Source organism: Phalacrocorax aristotelis, chromosome 6, assembly GCF_949628215.1.
Source record: "Phalacrocorax aristotelis chromosome 6, bGulAri2.1, whole genome shotgun sequence".
NCBI classification, from domain to species: Eukaryota; Metazoa; Chordata; class Aves; order Suliformes; family Phalacrocoracidae; genus Phalacrocorax; species Phalacrocorax aristotelis.
Window position 1 is genome coordinate 12963347 of NC_134281.1, and position 19168 is coordinate 12982514.

Here is a 19168-nt window from a genome sequence, read left to right on the forward strand (position 1 = left end):
AATCTGAAAAGAGAGAAGCACTTGCTTCCTCTCTAAGAAAAAAAGAGAAACTACAAAGGACAGTCTGAATACTGAATTTATGGCAAGCTTTTTCTTACAGACTCAGAGCCAAAAATCTGCTGTCAGTTACATTAGTATAAATCTGGAGCAGCTCCACTATCATCATTAGAGTTACAGGCCAATTATGTAATGAAAAGAAGTATTTCAGGCTTGCCAAAAATCTTAAATGTAGGTCCCGCTTCAGGCCGTGCTGAAAGCCTAGATAAGTGGCCTGAATTTCAGCACACCCTTCACCAGCATTTTCTGTCACTTACCTATTATTATTACACCTATCAACAGTGTATGTATAGATTTATACTGTGTAATCAAGCATTGTTTGACCTCTAGTTCTGGGAGTAAAGAGGAAGTCAACCCATTGACTTTCCATGTCTTTGATGTTAAACTCTACAGACAAAATACTATTTGGAAGAGCCTGAAAGATGACTGGATAAAATATCCAGAGAGATCTTAATGCATTCATTTGCCCTTCCTTTAAGATATGGCTGTCAAAGGCGATCGTATCACCAACAGTACTGGCAAGATTCAGGATGACCTGGGATGTTTTAGGTGGCAGGGTCCAGAGGAAGATTTTCTCTAACTTCGGGAAAGTACACTGTGCTATTGACCTCTTGATTCTCGCACTTCCCCACAGCTTCCCAAGAAGAGGTTTCAGGGTAACGGCCACTGCTCAATTTATAGTGGATTGGGCATTTGCACTTTCTGGTTTAGCTAAAAAGCCCAACCTTGAATACAAGACACATTTCCCTTTAAAAGTATTTTTTAACCTTTACCAGCTCTTCCTCTTTCCCTGTCTTCCAAATTCCCAGTACCAAAGCTGGTGAACTTCCATTAAAAAAAAAAAAAAAGTCATTTTGATGAACTGGCATTTATCCAACAAAAATTCTGTTACCAAAATCCTCCAGCCATTTCTGCCAAAATCGGAGCACCAGCAGAGCTGCCACCCTGGCACATATGCACATTCACATGTGCCTACAGTGCACACAGATGTCTATATAAGTGTATATGTATATGTGTGCGTATGTATATATAGATATATGCAGGTTTTGCAAAAAGTTGATATTAAACTCCAGCCGAGGCTAGAGAGTAGGAACACTAATCAATTCTTATGTGCATCACTGTTGAAAGGTAGAGTTTGCAGAGTGCCTGGTGTGGTCTCTTCCTCCATCTTCCTGAAGATGCAGAGTATGCAGAAATGCAAAGAGAAAAAAAAAAAGAAAAAAAGGTAGGTTATTCCCAGGGGTGTAATTGGCCAGCAGTGCCTGGATTGTAACCAGAAGATCAGAGGAAGAGAGGAGAGCACTGAGTAATGAACCGCATGCTTTTAATTTCACTTAAGAACTCAAAGCAGGAAAACCTGAGCTGTATCCATGGGGATTGCAATCAATAGCCAAGCAGATAACAAAGAACTGGTACTTGGGATAGAAAACTGACTGGGCCCATTAGTTTATTGCGAGGCCTTTCTTTGGGGTCTCGCTCTTTCCTGCCTGTGTTTTTGGCTCTAGCTCTGAAACCTTCAAACACTAGGGAGCAGCAGCTTCCTTTGAAAACCTCCTGGCTGCACGGTGGGGCTGGTACTGTCAGCTTTTGCCGTGTGCCAGCCCTTAAAATGAAGAAAGAAGCAGGGGAAAGGGAAGGGGGGCTGGTGGGAAAGCATTCCTGATGATAATTTGATTGCATGCATTAATGATCAAAGTGTTGCAGACTAATTACCAACACTTACCTCTCAGATATTAAGTTATCATTTATTCTCTTCCTCCCCACCCCTTCCCCCAAGCTTTAGCTTTGCATCTACCCCCTGTTCAGGGTGATTGTCTGCTGCCTGACACCTCGACCTGCACCCTGACACACTGACACCCCAGGCAGCCTACCGAGCCCCCACCCAGGCTCTCAGGGAGCATCCCCTCCACAACACCGCCCTGTGCTCCCTTTGGTGGATTTGGTGGATGCTTTCCCATTTCAGGGGTCTTGGGGAACCAGATCACCCTGGGAGAGGGAAGCAAGAGCAGGTTTTGCCATGACCTAGGAGGGTTATTGGGGGAAAAAAATCAGCCATCTCCCCTTCTTCATCACATCTCCAAAGACTGATCCCTCAGGGTGGGTACCTCAGTGCATGGTGCCTGTGTGGGAGTGGTCCCAACTGGGTACCGCCAAGCCAGAAACGGAAATAACAGTCCCAAACAATGTGCTTTTTGATGCTGCTTCGAGCATCCTTTTTAACTAGCCAAATGCCAGCCTGCTACCATCTGCTAGCAAGAAATACTAAAAGCGTCAGTGAGGAGCAGAGGGGACCAAGGTATATTACCAGCTGCGCACAGGTTGCAGAGGAGGAGATTTCTTTTAAACCTGGGCTTTTCATACTCAAAAATGAACTCAAAGGACTCTGGTAATGATGGGAACTGAGGAAATACTCCCTCAGTTGCCCCCTCTGCCTCTATCCTCTGTGGCAGTGGGAAAAGCGTCCTTGCCTCTTTCAGTGCCTCCTTTCTCTGGGGGAAGGGCAGGCAGGAGCAAATGCTGGGTTGGATTTTATTTTATGTTTTTAATTAGATTATCTTTAATTGACTAACACCTTCCCCTGAGCCATCTTGCTCTGCTCAGAGACAAAATACCACGGAATTGGCCCACTTTCCAAGAGCACTGTGGTATTTCCTCTCTTCCTGCAGATAAATAACCTCCATGCAGACTTGGCTACCTGCTTGCAATTACTAGAAATAACTAAAAAATGAGGACCAGATTTATAACCAGTGGCAATCAGCTTAACCCGAGTGCTGTTAGAAGAGTTGCATGTCTTCCTCATGCTGCTAAGGAGTGCTCTTAATGTTTGTAAGGGACTATTGCTGGGGATCTTTGTCCTTTTCCACATGACTCCTTTCACAGGGTAAAACTAAAGTTGTTGCTGAATAAAATCTTTAGGGCTGCTAATTCTGAGGTGGTGCTCAGCAGGTACACACAACCTTATAGCTCCTTCATTCCAGAGCATGTCTGTGTCTGGGGAGGCTCCCACGCACGGAGCTTGATGCTCAGCATCTTGGTGATGTTTGCAGGCAGTGGCACAATTGGCTGAAAGCATCAAGAGCACGGTGAGGTGGTTTCATTGGAGCACACGCACAGCAGATGAGATGTCACTCTGTTTACTTACACGTACTGTGCGCAAACTGCCCATTATTGGCATTGCAAAGTTACTGGCTGCAGGAGGCACAGCATTGTCTTTCAAAAGGCTGTAATGAAAGTGGGTCAGACATTTTCCCTTCCCGGGGCAATCCTTTAGCATAAGTAGGGATTTAAGTGTACACAATTCCCATTATCTGCAATTGTTATACTCTTTCTCACAAAGAAAGGGCTTCATAATTTGACTGGATCTGTCAAATGCACAGGCAGTGATGAAAATGGCCCATTAGATGATAGGGAGTTGCCCTTTCAGTGCTGAGGAAGGGCTCAGCCCTCCTGGGAGAGGATGATTCCATTCCTGAACTGATAAACTGTGCTTGATCTTAGAGGAAACATTTCTGGGGGAGTCTTTTCATATGGGCATGCAGCTATTTTACGTATTTTGTCACAGGGTGGAGCCCAGCTTGTACCTGGGTCTCCTCTGCGGCCAAGGGGGTGGTTTCAGGCATGACCTAGATGTTCCTGAGCTTCACAGCAGAGCCAAGGGTGAACCAGGCCAGTGAAAAGCAGACCGTCCACGCAGCCACAAGTTGTTTGTGTGATGCATCTCCTATGCAGAGAGCAGAGCAGCGAGTTCAGCGTCTGCATGCAGGAGCTGCATGACAAGGGAATGTCTGGACCTTGTCCAGGCCACTGGCAGTGGACCATCAGACATCCAGAAATATGGTACATCACCCAGAGCAGTAAGGGAATAAGTTAAAGAAGCAAAATGTCTGCCAGATGCAAGTCTCTCTAAGCCCCTGAAAAGCTGATCTGGAAGCCATTTTAAAGATGCATCAAAGACTCCTGTGAGTGGCCAGTCTAAGATCACTTCTCCATCTCAGGCATTAACATTTGGTGTCAGCTCTGCTCTCACTGCAAACATTAGAATAAGAAGCAGAAAATGGGAACAGAACAGGAAGTGTAGCAAATAATCCAGTCCCCACAGTAGCTTTAAAAATCACTTCTCTGGCTCTTCTTGAAAGAGAGAGTGTTTCAAAAGCCTTTGCTGTGCTGACCTTCTTTCACGATGCTCTTCTTTTTGGAGGATATAAGGCTAGTAGAGGAAAAGGGAATTTAATAGGAAGGAAGTGAGGAAGATAAAGAGGAATGCTGTATTGCACAGGAAGGAAGAACAAGTCTGGAAAAAAATGTAAAAACCCATCATCATCATTCAGTTAAGGATGGGTGAGGGTGTTGTTTTCTTTTGTGTCTGAAGGCAAGTTCTGGGTCTGTTCTCACTGAAAGATATTGCAAATAGCTTCTGATTTCTTATCCTCGCCATATCCTGGGAACTCTGTGGTAGTGTTGCTCAGGTACCAAGGCTGTCTGGCAGCCCCTGGGACTAAAACCTCTTCCAAATATTCTGAGGTAGACCCAGAGGGAAGACAAGAAGAAAGTTCTCTTTTTTTTCTGTTTTGCTGTATCTTTCACTTGAAGAAATTATACAAATTAACTCTCAGATGCCATATACTAATAAGTATTTGAGAACTTCCATGTTTTTGGACTCAAAGGTGGAAGCAAACCAGCATACATACAAGAAAAAAAAAAGAACAAACAAACATGATGAGACTGTCCCTCTCCAAAGATTAAAGCACAGCAGTAGTCAGGGAGGCAACTTTCTAGTGATGACCTCCAACAGATCCAGTATTTATTCCCCTTCCATGTGTCTCTGCTCACCACTTAGAAAGATGATCTTTCTAAATGCCAACTCATCCAACTCTACCTCTGATGGGAGGAGAATTCAGTCTGGCTCTTGCCTTCGCACTGGCAATAACAATTCTTCAAATGGAAATTAGCCGACAGATTTGATGATGATGCACGAGCCAGAAGAGAATACAGCTCACTCTGCCATAGCTCTGTGATCTCCTCAGGGAAAACAGGAGTAAAAATCCATTTGTGTTTGCAAACAAGATATGTCTTGAATGTTCGCTGGGGACCTCTTGAGCAAGGAGGTGCCAATTTTACTGTCGTTTTTCTAGACATCACATAAAACCTGCAGCCCAAGAGCATGAGGTATTTTCTTCTCCAATAAAGCCCTTTTGCCCTTGTGTCCTATACTGAAAGTGTTTCAGTTCCTGGAGGAATTTTTGTCCTTCCTAATGTGATTACTAATCTGGGGATCTCTCATGCAGAAAAGGAGAAAGGGAGTCTGCAGTCTGTGTATTTTCCTTCTCTTTCATTCAAGGCTGCAGATAAACACAACTCTCTGTCAGCCACACAGCTGTAGCTACTGGGTCTTCATCAAATCTACCAAGACCACATGTAGGTCAACAAGGTTTTTTCAACAAGACAGGAGGGAGGACTCAGGCCTGTGAAGACCTTACCTTCCAGCAGAGCCAGTGAAACGTAGACCTTAGGCAGCTCGAGAAGGTACTCCCAGCTGCTTGCAAAGTTAGCTCCTCGCAAAGTTAGCTCCTCTTGAAAATAACTCATATGCGTATTTTACCAAGAATTTACCCAGAAACTGGGTTTTACTGATAAACTGAAGGGTTCCTGACAGTGTATTGTCTTTTCCCCCCCACAAGCTTGTAATTCTGAAAATGTACCTAGTGGCTAGGGCAGACATCTAAGATTAGAGGCAGAAAGCTATTAGTGCTCTCAGTTTCTAATGAAGGAGTAAAAATCTATAGCAAATTAGCCATCTAAATAGGAGATATCACCATAAATAGCTTTGTAGACCTTGGGCTAAAACCTTTTGCTCCCACCATAAACAATTGTTACCCTATGCTCTATGTTTATTTCCACAAGTGGATCCAATACAAGAAAGCTTCATCAAATTCAAACAATGAGTATAATTTTACAGAGCAAATTAATGAGAAGCCTAATTTAAGACCATGGACACTAACTCAAAGGAAAATTTAGCCTGAATATATGAAAATACTACATAACAGGTCTGTGAAACTGGAGATGCATCACTCCACAGAAAGAAGAAAAAAGGACACTTAAAACTAGACTGAGAAAACATCCTGGCACTGAGGGATAAGCCTATGGTGAGAGGGAAGGACAGGATGAGTAAATAAGGCTTTTTGTCCTGAATTTTTGTCTTCAGTGAAGGGGGAAAGCCTTCCCAAGTTTACAGTGACAAAGAGAATGTTGCTGCAATCTCTTTTCATTTAAATTAGCAGGTCATCCTGGGAGACGCTGGGAGGAGGAGGGAAAGGAGGGGGCCTGCTTCAAATGAGTAAAAGAAAAACAAGGACATCTCAAAGGATGAAGTGAATTGCTCAGAAAATGGAGTTCACTTACATATGCCAACTTAGCATAAAAAGGCACTATAATGCAAGTGTCCCTGAACAAATACAGTGAATACAGCAAGTTGGAGACATAGTCACAGGGAGTTTGTGTCCAGGTGCTGGCTTAGTAATTGGGTCAATGTCTGCAGATTCATGAGTAGAGGTGTCCCACAGGGAAGCAACAGAGCATGCTCGTAACCTACCCTGTATCTCCTGAATCCATCATCCATCCCCAGATAGCTTAATTCATTTAGAAGAAAAAAAAATCATTTGTTTCTAAACCCCAAACGAGGCAACAAATTTGACAGTGAAAGAGAGAGAGAGGCTGGTTGTGTGTCCTTGATAGGCTCTTTGCTTTCCCTTGGTAAGCCATGAAAGGTAGATTAAAAAAAATAAACTGTTGTTTCAGACTTGCCTCCCCAAATTTTTCCCTTGTCATATCTGTTCTGCTCTGTTCTCCAAGGGTTCCTGCGGGCTGACTGCTGCTTCCTGAAAGAGCAGCCTTTACAAAGGCTGAAAGCAGTATGCATTTTGCCTCCTGCCAGTGTCCTGTTTGCACAGCCATCTTGCTGGCAGCACGCAGACAGCAGATCTGAATGTACCCTGTGGCATGCTAATAAGCCAAGAGGATTTGAGGAGGAAGGCTCTGGATAGGCCTGGGGTGCCTGCAGGCTCACATGTGGGTAAGTAAGCATTCCTGACTTGAGGACAACCCAACAGAAAGTCTCCACAACCCTGTTATCCTTGTCACCATCTTCCAACAGCACCTTGCATGACATGACTAGCATCTGCCACAGGTTTCCCTCTCCAAGGAGAGAAACCCTTGTACAGCCAGCAGTTTTATTACGGGTTCCTTTTTTTAATGTTCAAGCTCCTTCATGGTGATAGGGAAGAAGGTGAGTAGAAGAAGAGACCCATCTGGCACTTGTAGATGGACTCAGCAAGCCTTGGAGTGGTCTTAATTGCTGTGGGATTTGCTGGCAGCCACAGACTGAACTCTAATACGGAGAAGTTTCCTCTTGTGGTTAAAGAGATCATAAAGGACAGGTGTAGAAAAAGAAGTCTGCAATACTACAGAGTCTCTGGGTAGTGTGAAGACCCATTGGAAAGACCTTGCAGCCTAGACCAGCCGCTGTGGTGGTCTAAATTAGGAGAGGAGCATATCCAGTCAAATTAGTAGCTCGGAAGTGCAAGGGGCAATTGATACCTCTCTGACTGTGCTGAACATGAGCAGTGTTTTCCCCAAAATATCAGCTCAGGGTAATGAAGTTTTCTCATGTTATTTGCACACACACTGAAATCACACAGTCCAGTCTAAGGATTATAAGACAATGACTATTGTAAATGTAAGATCATGAACAGGGTCTACTATTTGTCTTCAAAGCAATTTTACTATTAGAGAGGCAGAAGAAAACAAATCAAGCAAATCATATTTGTTTTAAAATGATCAATCTCCTTGTCTGACTCATTTAGCCAGTTTCCCTGCTTGTTGGGTGTGACTGCCTATATAATTCTCCATTGTTTCTAATGACCTGTTCAGACTTGGGTTAATTGACCCACTCAGACATCTTTCATTAGCCTTCTTATTTTAATAAAAAGCACTTGTGAAATTTATAAATACTAAGATGAATCAAGATAAAAAATACAGTTAAAGAAGGTTCTTATTTAGCTGTTTCCCCCATTGCTTTTCTCTGCGTAATGGCTACAAGCGGGCAACTGGCAGTAAAGTAAGATATAGTGCAGCATGAAGGTTTCCTAATTGCTCCTTCTGGTTACAAAGAAAAGGCACAGCCAATAGCTGCACCTTCAGTAGAAGGGCATTAATTCAAAGCCCATTGTGCTTATGACTATCTTGGATCAGGCCTTGAGATAATTTTAAACCTGTTGTAAATACCTAGAAAATGGATAATTAACAGTGCATTAAGAAGGTACTTCCCTGATGACCTGAAACCATAGGTGGCGCACTGGAAGGCGTGGGAGTGGTGTTCAATATTTAACTCTCTTGCAAGCTGGGAGAACAATGTTTAAATTAGTAATAAACTCACTAGCACCTCCAAGCAAGGCCAGTGGCTGGAAAGGCAGAACTCCCACCAATTTTCCCTGAAATACCTGTTGGTTGAAACTCAGCATTCAATTGAAATCCCTCCTGAAGTTCACTGAAACTTCACTCCCCAAAATTCCATTGTGGGGGGGAGGATTTGTGATGTGTGTAACTTGACTGTGTATTTAATATTAGCTATATGCACACACTACATTAGCTAAGCAAGGACTGTTTGGAATTGCACCTAGGAAGCAAGCTGTGAACCCAAAAAGACCTTTCTTTGCAGGAGTTGAAGAGATGATAAAAAAGCCCTTTACTTTGATGTCTATGCTCAGCTTGCCAGATGCCTGGACCTAGCAGCAAATAGGGCCAGAGGTGTGGCTATCTTAAAAGACCATCAGATTGAGGGTGAGGTAAAAAGATGGCTAAGAAAGACAGACCAAAACCAAGCCTTTGGAGGACAGCATCTCAAGGGTAGCTTAGCATATCCAAGTAACTGATAGGAATGGCCAGCATCTAGGCTTGACAGAGAACATGCTTAGACCATCTTATTCATTCAGCCTCCTTCTCAGTCAATGCCCATTCCTCATGCTAAAGTGCCCTGAATGGGCAAGTATGGCAAAATTAGAGGGCATTGTAGGAGTGAGAGAGGGAGAACCAGGTAGTGGCACCTTGGGGAAAGAGACAAATATGTCCAGAGTATGCTGGGAGGGATCTGCTCAGAAAAACCCTGGGGAAGTCTGCAGCCAGCCCTGTAATTGTGACAGTCTTAATAATAAAGCAGGGGCACTGTAGAAGACAGATGATCCAGTAGAATCTCAGGGATTAAGGTGAAAGCTTAGCAGAATTTTTCAGACACTGTCAGATATGCTTTAATATCAGCCAATGCTTCCTGGAAAAGAGTGAACAAATAATCTGGTATAAAAAAATTATTCTCATTTTGCCATATTTTTCTACTTATCTTTTAGTATTTTGGGGAATTTTTGATCTTTTAAGCACAATTAAAGGGACTGGGAGGGGGGACTCTGTTCTTTTCCTCTCCACAGGTTCCAGGTTGAATTAGCTCTATTTTCAAGTCAGTTTCTTTGTTTTAATAAGATTGCAGGCATATGTTTAAGTGTTTTACACTATCATAATTATGTATATAGATCAATAGAAATGCATATTATGAAGTAGGTACACAAGTACACCTTATAAAGGATACATGTTTTTCATACACCAATCATTACATACAGTTTAGCATTTTGGTGATTGACACAACATTATTGCGACTAAATTGGAAAGCATCTTTTTCTGTAGCACCTGCCTCGCTGTTTGTTGCAGAGAAGACGGATGGGGGTTGTGAGACTCCCCACACTATCCCTTCCCCTTTTATTTTGCATTAATGCTCTGACAGAGGAGAAGGCCCCACAGAGAGCAAGAGTGGGCAAATCTTTAACTGGGAGTCTGGTTTTAGATGTCTTTATGCATCAAGACATGCTAGGCTGCACAGTTTTTACTTCTTCCCTGCATTAAAAGGTTGCACATACTGGTAGAAATCAATGGGCACCAGGACATCCTCCTAAAGTGGAGGACACTGCAGTTCCCATTGAATCGTGTTCAGAATGCTGGCAGGTACAACCTGTGACTCATGTCCAGCTGGGGAAAACAGTGCTTATTTTAGCACTGGCATTAGGAGGTCTCTTGCAGCCTGCTCTCATTGCTCATTGCTCGCTGCAGCTCCTCTCCACCCTATCTGTTTCCAGCCAGTAGTATGGATGGCCATTTTGGCAGGGTTATCATTCTCTGTTGGTACCCTGGAGCCCAGGATACATTTAGACACTGTAATAATACCTATAACGATAATAATAAATAAAGCTGGAATCTTGGGAGGACATTTATTTTAATGATTCCAGCTCTGCCTGTTATATTCAGAGGTAATATCAACTATCTGTCTATGTCTTCTTTAATCTGGACAACTAATTTGAGGTAGTATTTATCACATAAAGGCTCTGGCTATTTGCAAATACCTCTGTTCATTCAGAAGACTCAAAACTTGGATTTCCTGAAACAGAAGAACCCCAGGGCTAACTAGCCCAGGCTTGAGGCATTTTCAGTTTTGAGCTCTATCCTGCAAGTGGTGAGCACTTCTCCCTGGTGCTGGGCTTACTTACCACTCCCGGCATTCAAGGAGAACCTAGAGATTAACACAGGAGTCGAGCAGGAGTACAGTGATACAGATCCAATTATTCTTCCTTCCTCCAACTCTTCTTGGTTCTGGGATATATTCAGCCAGAGACGCAATGTCTTCCTAGTTGATAAGCCAGGTGGCTTATCATATCCTCTTCCATGAACATGCTCATTCCCTCCCTAAATGTACACAAACTTTCAGTATTCAGAATTTCCTGTTGGAAGGATTTCCACAGCTTATCCACACACTGGGTTGAGAACAACACCTGTGTGCTTGCTCTGTGTCTGCTGAGTGCTCACATCATTTGGTGGCCCCTTGTTCCTCTCCTGGAAAAGATGGGGAGTACTTGGTTCCCCTGGTGTGCAGAGTTCACCGTGAAAAGATTTAAATCTGTAAGCAGATACCTGCACCTTTGTGGAAAGCCCACTGAGCTCTCATGCATCTTATAGCAGCCTGAGAGACATGTCAAGGGAAATTACTGGGCAGCATCTCATCTGCAGTATATCTCTTAAGAAGGGTCTTGGTGCGTGGTTCAGAGACAAGCATCTTTCAGAGGACTGAGGCCTCCTTTTTTGCCTATCCATTTGTGCTCTCACACTCTTTTTCTCTCGCCTTGTCATCCAGTGCGATGACTCATGCAAATGAAGAGCAGCTGAACTTAAATAAGGAAAGTCCTTAAAGACTGTCAAAGGGCACAGAACTTGGGGAGAGGGAGGGAAAAATGTATTTGCATAGTCATCATGACAGTCGCCAGAGCAACAAACAATTAGGTTCTTCCTTGCTGATGAATTAACAATGCTTCAGCTGCAGTATCTGCTCTGCAGTCTCTATCCAGGAGAGTCAGCCAGGCCGTCAGGTGTTTAACTAGCACTTGCAAAAATCCTCAAAAAGAGGGGAACTTCACTTTAGAGTCTGTCCTACTTCAGGGTGTCCCTGGAGAGATAACTCCTCAGCTCACCCACTCGGCTAATGAGTGGCAGTGCTACTCTGTGCAAAAATTCCTCAAGGTGAATGCATCTGGTAGGAACATACACAGATACAAAGCCATACAGAGGAAATCTTTGTTTACTACAGAAATAAAAAAAAGGTGTATGTGTATGGGAGAGTGCCCTTTCTCGTCCTTCATTCCCCTGTCTTCCTTGCAAGCTTGAACTCTTTGTGTAAGAAGGGACAGTGTTGAAATGGTGTCTCTAGGTCTACAAACGCAGGCTTGTTTATCAACACATAGCTAAATCACTACTGAAACACCATCTTAATTAATAACATGACCTTCTTAAAAATGGCATCTAACTGCATGTGCTAATTCCTGCTTATTTCTAATTTGCATTTACCCCCTATTCCCAGTAAAGTGTTTACGTATCACCTCAGCTCCACAGAGTCCAAAGGTAAGTGATCCTGTTATCTTCCTGATTGCACCAACTCTGTTGATGGCATAAGGCATGGAAAAATCAGGGCTTGATTTTTCCAAGTCCCAAGCAGAGTTTCCAATGGCCACTCCTAGGGACATCATCTGCCAGTCTAGGACGTGGTTCTTTTTAGATCTGTGAGTGGCTTGAATGAGGCTGAAGATTGCATCCCTGCTGGTGATTTTTCCTTGCTGTTGTTTGCAGGACCCTCAGCCTCAGAGCAGCAGGTCTCCCCCTGTACCAGAGCAGAGGCTGAATATGGGAGTGGGAGATGTGGGGTTCCCTCTCTGGGACCCCATGGGAGTGGCTGGAGAGCTGCCTGGAGGAAAAGGACCTGGGGGTGTTGGTTGACAGCTGCCTGAACATGAGCGGGCAGTGTGATCAGGTGGCCAAGAAGGCCAATGGCATCCCGGCATGTATTGGGAATAGTGTGGCCAGCAGGAGCAGGGAGGTGATCGTGCCCCTGTACTCAGCACTGGTGAGGCCGCACCTCAAATATTTTGTTCAGTTTTGGGCCCCTCACTACAAGAAAGACATTGAGGTGCTGGAGCGTGTCCAGAGAAGGGCAACAAAGTTGGTGAAGGGTCTAGAGAACAAGTCTTACGAGGAGCGGCTGAGGGAGCTGGGGTTGTTTAGTCTGGAGAAGAGGAGGCTGAGGGGAGACCGTATTGCTCTGTACAACTACGTGAAAGGAGGTGGTAGTGAGGTGCGGGTGAGTCTCTTCTCCCTAGTAACAAGCGATAGGACGAGAGGAAATGGCCTCAAGCTGCACTAGGGGAAGTTTATGTTGGATATTAGGAAAAACTTCTTCACCGAAAGGGTTGTCAATCATTGGAACAGGCTGCCCAGGGAGGTGGTTGAGACTCCAACCCTGGAGGTATTTAAAAGAAGGGTAGACGTGGTGCTTGAGGATATGGTTTAGTGGTGGACTTGGCAGTGACAGGTTAGCAGTTGGACTCGATGATCCCAGACCTGCTGCTCTGGGAACCTTCCCAATGGATATGCAATATTCCTCCATTTTAAGGGGGGCAAGTGGAAGAATTGAAATAGCAAAACAAAACTGAGAAATCCTTTCTGTCTTCTGTTATCTTTGCTACTTCATTGCTTTTTAATAAATGCGCATTCCCAGCTGGCCTGAGGGCCGCTCTCTCCTGCCTGGGCAGAGGTGCTATTCATTCATGGTTCACAGGGGAGGGAAGGAGTCACACACTCTCCTTTCATAGTCGTGTAGCCCAGAATCAAGAACTCCCCACAAGACACTATCTAATGAAAACCAGACGCTCCCTCAGGGCACCATATACATTTAGGCAACGAGGACAGTCAGCCCTCCATCACCAAACTTCTCAATGAAGGAGAAAACTGTCCTTTTTCCACCACACTCCCCAAGTGTGCTTGAAAATTAGAACATTTTCCTCTCCTCCTCCCCAGTTCCCCACTGCCAAGTCCCAACATTAAAGCAAACAGAGAAATAGCATGCTCACAGCTCACCCTGGCAGAAACACTGCTCAGGAGATGCACCTATCTCTAATTCCCAGCTCAAGACAAATTGACACTGACATTTTTCCTGCTAAAGCAAAGGGGTACTTAAGGATGGGCCTTAACTCCTTCAGTGTAAAGTACAATGAAGTGGAGCAGGCCAGCCCTGCCACCCTGCTCTCCGGGTCCTCGGTGGAAACCCAGGACTTTCACCCTTCCTTCTCCATTACTTGTGCCTTCTGTGATGCACACACTGCTTTGGGAGACAAGGAAGGGGACCGCTCAAAATGGAAAAGAAAGCACTGAAAGGGATGATTACATGTGGGAGAAAAAGAAAAAACCCAGTTTCCTCCTCACAAAGGGAAGCTGCTGGCTGATTGCTTTATGCAATACACAGAGGTTGCTTTGTAACACACAGTTTTCTATCCAGGGTCCTCTTTTAACTGCTGCAGTAGAAGAGGAGGGAGAAAGAACGAATGGAAGTGGATTCAAGGCCTCTTCACAGAGAAATGCCCAGCCCACCTTATAAGGCTTTTATCCACTCTTGTAAAATATAACTAGATCTGGTTGAGGCTTACAGAGCTCCCAGTTCTCATTGCTACCAACTACCAAGCCCAGATGACCATCACAGTTCCCTCTGGAATCTGCTAATCACCTCTTACCCCTTCTCTTCCTCTCAGTGACTGGGTTTACTGTAGCCTTCCTTGCACAATGCCACTGTGTCATGGTAAACCTACATGGCTGGCCAGTGTCTCCCCACATGGTGAGAAAACAGCCATATTTTTAATGCTACCATCACCTCATCTAGATTACAAAGGGCTGAAGGAGATGAGGTAAGAGCAGGAGTGTACGAAGCAGTTGTAAAGATGATGAGAAAGATATGACCATATCTGGGAGATTGTGGTGGCTTTGGCTGGGCTAGAGTAAATCCTTTTCATAGTAGCTAGTATGGGGCTATGTTTTGGGTTTGTGCTGGAAACAGTGTTGATAATACAGAGATGTTTTTGCTGTTGCTGAGCAGTGCTTACACAGACTCAAGGCCTTTTCTCCTTCTCATACTGCCCTGCCAGCGAGGAGTCTGGAGGTGCACAAGAAGCTGGGAGGGGACACAGCCAGGACAGTTGACCCAAACTGGCCAAAGAGATATTCCATACCATATGATGTCATGCTGAACAAAAAACTGGTGGAGCTGGCCCGGGGGTGCACGCCCACTGCTCAGGAACTGGCTGGGCATTGGTCAGGGGTGGTGAGCAATTGTTTTGTATATTCTTTTATCATTATTATTATTTTCCCTTCCTTTTCTGTCTTATTAAATTATCTTTATCTCAACCCATGAGTTTCACCTTTTTTCCAGTTCTCTCCCACACCCAACTGCAAGGGTGTGAGAGAACGACTGTGTGGTCTTTAGCTGCCTGCTGGGTTAAACCACGACAGAGAGGTACTATCTATGGTGATGGGCAAAACTCCTTCATTTTTTAATTGCATGTCCCTGCAATGACTTCTTTCCTTCTCATGACCATGTTAGTCACACACTCGCCAGTCCATGCACTAAACCTGGCACATGGGAAGCAGCTGTTCATGCCAGCTCTCCCTCAAGACCCTCTGTGTCTCTCCAAAGCCATGTGCCTCCAAACCCTCTCATTCTTCACCTTGCACTGAATCCTCAATTTTACACCATAAGTCTTCTCTCTGGCCACACATACATTTTCAATAAAGATTTTAGCTGCTGAGAGTGGAAAAGGCAGAATAGTGTTGTCCTTCTCATGTGCATAAACTTCTCTGTGTTGCCTCCTTTAAGAACAGATCCACGGTTTCCAAATCCCCTGGCCTGATTTCCAATGCCCAGTGATTTACAAGTGTCCCCATTGTCTTACCCAGGGACTCTCTTTACATCCTGTTATTTATTTCGGGGAAGCAGATTTTCTTTTTGAATGATGTGAAAACATTTGCTTGACATGATGGGAATTTATGAGTTGTGACTTCCAGCTCCTCCCCCACGGCTTGCGAAAACGGTGTATTTCAAGGGGCAAGGAGGAGAGAGCAGTGTTTGCAAACAGAACCGAATGGACACGGCTTCCTGGTGACAGGGAATATATATGTATTTGCCAACACTTTAGTATAAAAGTAAGGAGAGTTACTGAGATGCGTGGGGGAGTACGGAAGGAACAGCAAACTCAAACACAGACATCAATCTCCTGTCTGCCAGGGGTGGGGAGTGGAGGATGGACCTCAATTACCCATCATTGCAAGCAACCATTACATAAGGATACAGATGATGGAAAATTTTCCCATGTGCTTTTTTTTTTCTCAAGGTCTTCTGCCCCACGATCATTGCATGGAACAAAGTACACAAGACCTGTATGTGCTGATGCATTGTCAGAAGTGGTGTGGGAACATGGAGAGATGGGGTGATGTTTTCCTGTGCAGAAGCTGCACAGACAAGCAATTCAGGCTCGGAGGTACCATTACTCCTTGGTATATGAAGGGACTGAGCACCAGGATTGGTGGCCATGTTTGTCAACTGCATTATGGGCAGTGAGTATCAACTTCTCTGATTGTTCACTGTCAGCCTTTCACAGCCAGAGTGGTTAGTATTATCAATGTTCAGTCTCATTAAAGAAGTCCCAGGTTGCTTCCCTTCCACTTCTACCCTTTTGACTTTTCTTTCTCCCTTGCTTCTCTCTTTCTCTCCCAGTGGTGTCTTTCTTCCTGAGCTGTCACTGCAGATGAGGGCTGAAACTTCTGCATTTCTGTTCCATTCCACACTGAAGGTCTCACCCAGGTCAAGAGCCTCTCCAGCTGCATGGGGATGATACTGAGAGCACTTCAGGCTTTTATGGGCTTGGAGAACATCCTTGTTGACTCATGAATTGCTGTTTATGTGCTCTGGCATGGAATCCAGTGGCCCCTCAACTGTGTAATGTGTTCCTCCACTACCAGGTTTGTCCCTGACTTTTGTGGGCAGTAGCTCAGGACCCCACACAAATGCAACATCTTCACAGCACCTCTGAGAGAGGTGCTGGCACACAAGGGTCAGCCAGGGTTCCTAGGAGCTCAGCACAGAAGAGGGAGGGCACTATAAAGGGGGATTCATGCTGTCAAGAAAACTTGAAACAGAAAAAAAAGTGTTGATTTTAATTATTTTCGGGGGGGCTTGCTTGCCTTTTCTGTTTTTTATTTGTTTCAGTAACAAGTCATTAAGCATTTGTGTGTGTGTGTGTGTGTTCACAAATTGTCATCTGGCTCGTACCATTTTGTGCTTTAATTGTAAAGGATGTAAAGGATGAGCATTTTATGGAAGCATATTTCAGCTTATAGGCCACCCTGAGGATACAGCTGTCTTGTAATTCACAGTGTGTTACTGGTCAATGAAGTCTTATGATATTTATTTTATCTGTAGAAAAAACCCTTCATTTTCCAGAAGCTGAACATGCCCCAGCACAAGAAGAGAATTCTGGGTACTCACGTTTAGATGCAAGTATCTCTTTGCTGCACCCTTCATGGAAGAGTTCTCAAGGAGGTGGGTGAAAGAGACACGGACATGGGTCAGTCAACCCACTGCTGCAAATTCAAGACATCCCCACCCACCGTGTGTTATATTTGTATGACAAAAGCACCAGTCAGTTCCCAAAGTCACACGTATTCTCTTTAGGGCTCTGCAATCCAGTTGCATTCATCCCAAAACACGTGGCCTTGTCATGCTGGCAAGGCAGGAGAACAAAACCTTTTGACTGCAGGCTTTGTGCTATGAGCTTCCCACGAGAGGCTGAGGAGAAGATGCTTCCCGCGATGAACAGTGCTCAGATAAAAAAAGAGTAGCTCTCGACATTGCATGTCTTATTAATTCCCCTGTTTTCACTTGGGCCATGCATCCTGGAGAATTGATGGACTGCCAGCTCTATGGCTACACTGCCCCTTCCATTCTCTCCTCCCACCCCTCTGTTCAAAACCGACCAGCTGTGCACTAAAAACACAAATAACAGCTCGAGCAAGAGTCAGTGGCAGAGAGAACGAGAAGGAAGGTGTCTGTGTGGCAGACAGGGACTCGAGGCGTGCAGTTGCCACATGAGACCTGAAGCATGCCAGCTGTCAGGACCCACCCCTGCAATCTGCCCATCCTCACAGCACTGCAGACAAGGACTTTAAAAAGGGAGAAAAAAACCCACAGTAGCAGTAAAAATTATTTACCCAAAGTTCAGGAACCTGTTATTAATATGATTTCTTCAAGACCTGCATGCCAGTACAGTTATGAATACCCACCCTTTCTTTGTGGCAAGCAAGAGCAGATATGGCATGAGGCAGCACAACACAAACAGCTTCTGAGAACTGCAGTAGTTGCCTGTCCCCACTGCCCTCCCAAGCAAGGATATGGGTGTAAGTGTGCATGCAGGGACTGGAAGCCTGTATACCTTGGAGCCCCTTGAAACCTTTCTGATTTGAAACATATTCCCCTAGATTCCCAGCAGATGTACAAACCTATAGACAGAGCATGTTTTCTCAGCAGAGCCACAACCCATATATGAAAAGCAGTTTCAGATGACTGCAGCTGTGGGGCACAGCAAAGGACTTTCCCACGGAGCATATGCTGCTGCTATACTGCAGTGTACCGTCTGATGGTGGTTACGATCAACCCATGCTTGTGGGTACAAAAGTGGGAAAGCTAGAGGCTAATTCCCTGACAATGCATGCTCTGCCTGGACTGTGGGGCATCTGCAGCAGGCACGCTCAGATAACCCCGCACTGATGGACTTCTTCAATGTATTTATCCTCTAACTCCTCATTAGATAAGGAACGTTACAGATGATGAACTGAAGAGGGGAGTTTAAGCGGGGGAAGAGCTGTATGCTGGAAGATTGTACTGGGTAGCTGATTTCTCTGCTCTGAACTGGTCTCCTGAGGAGCCCAGTTCAGCTACTGGTGTGACACTGGTCCTTGGCTAAATCTCATCTTCAACACAGGTCAGGTCTCCCCAGGGTAAAGATCTTACATCCAACACATGTGGCAGAGCTATCCTGTGAGTGGCCTGCCAATATCTTTTCTAGGGATTAAAAAAAAGTCTTTTTTGGAGTAATCTTTCCTTGGCTGAGACTGCCACCCAGGAGTTGTCCTTATCATCGTGTTTGGAGTTCCTGCCTGCCAAACAGGAACTGGATTTTAATCAACAATTTGTTTCCCTTCAGGGCATCAAGCAGTCCTGCTTAGACTTTGGGATGTGACCAAAACTCCCCTACCCTTCACTCATACAAATGAGCAGCGCTGTTGCTTAGTAGTAATTTCTAAGCAGCTATGAGGCTAAAACTGGCCATTTACACAATTTCCTCTAAGGATACAGGAGACAGGAGGGAAAACCAAGCGCAGTATTGGAGGGTGGCAGAAAAACAAGTGAGCTTGCAAGGGTCTGAAACAGGATTTACCTGGTTTATACTGGTACACTGGCCCTTCGCTGGAGCCCTCTGTGAAGCCTGAGTTTGCATCGGTTCCTTCTCCCTCTGAAACACTCTCAGCACCCTTCCGCACAGGTTCTGCTTCCTGCTCTCCATTTTCTTCCACAGGTTTTGCTTTTTTGAGTTCAGAGGGGTTTCTCTCCAGTTTAAAGCCTTGTATCTCTGTGCCAGCTGCTGGGACTCTGGGT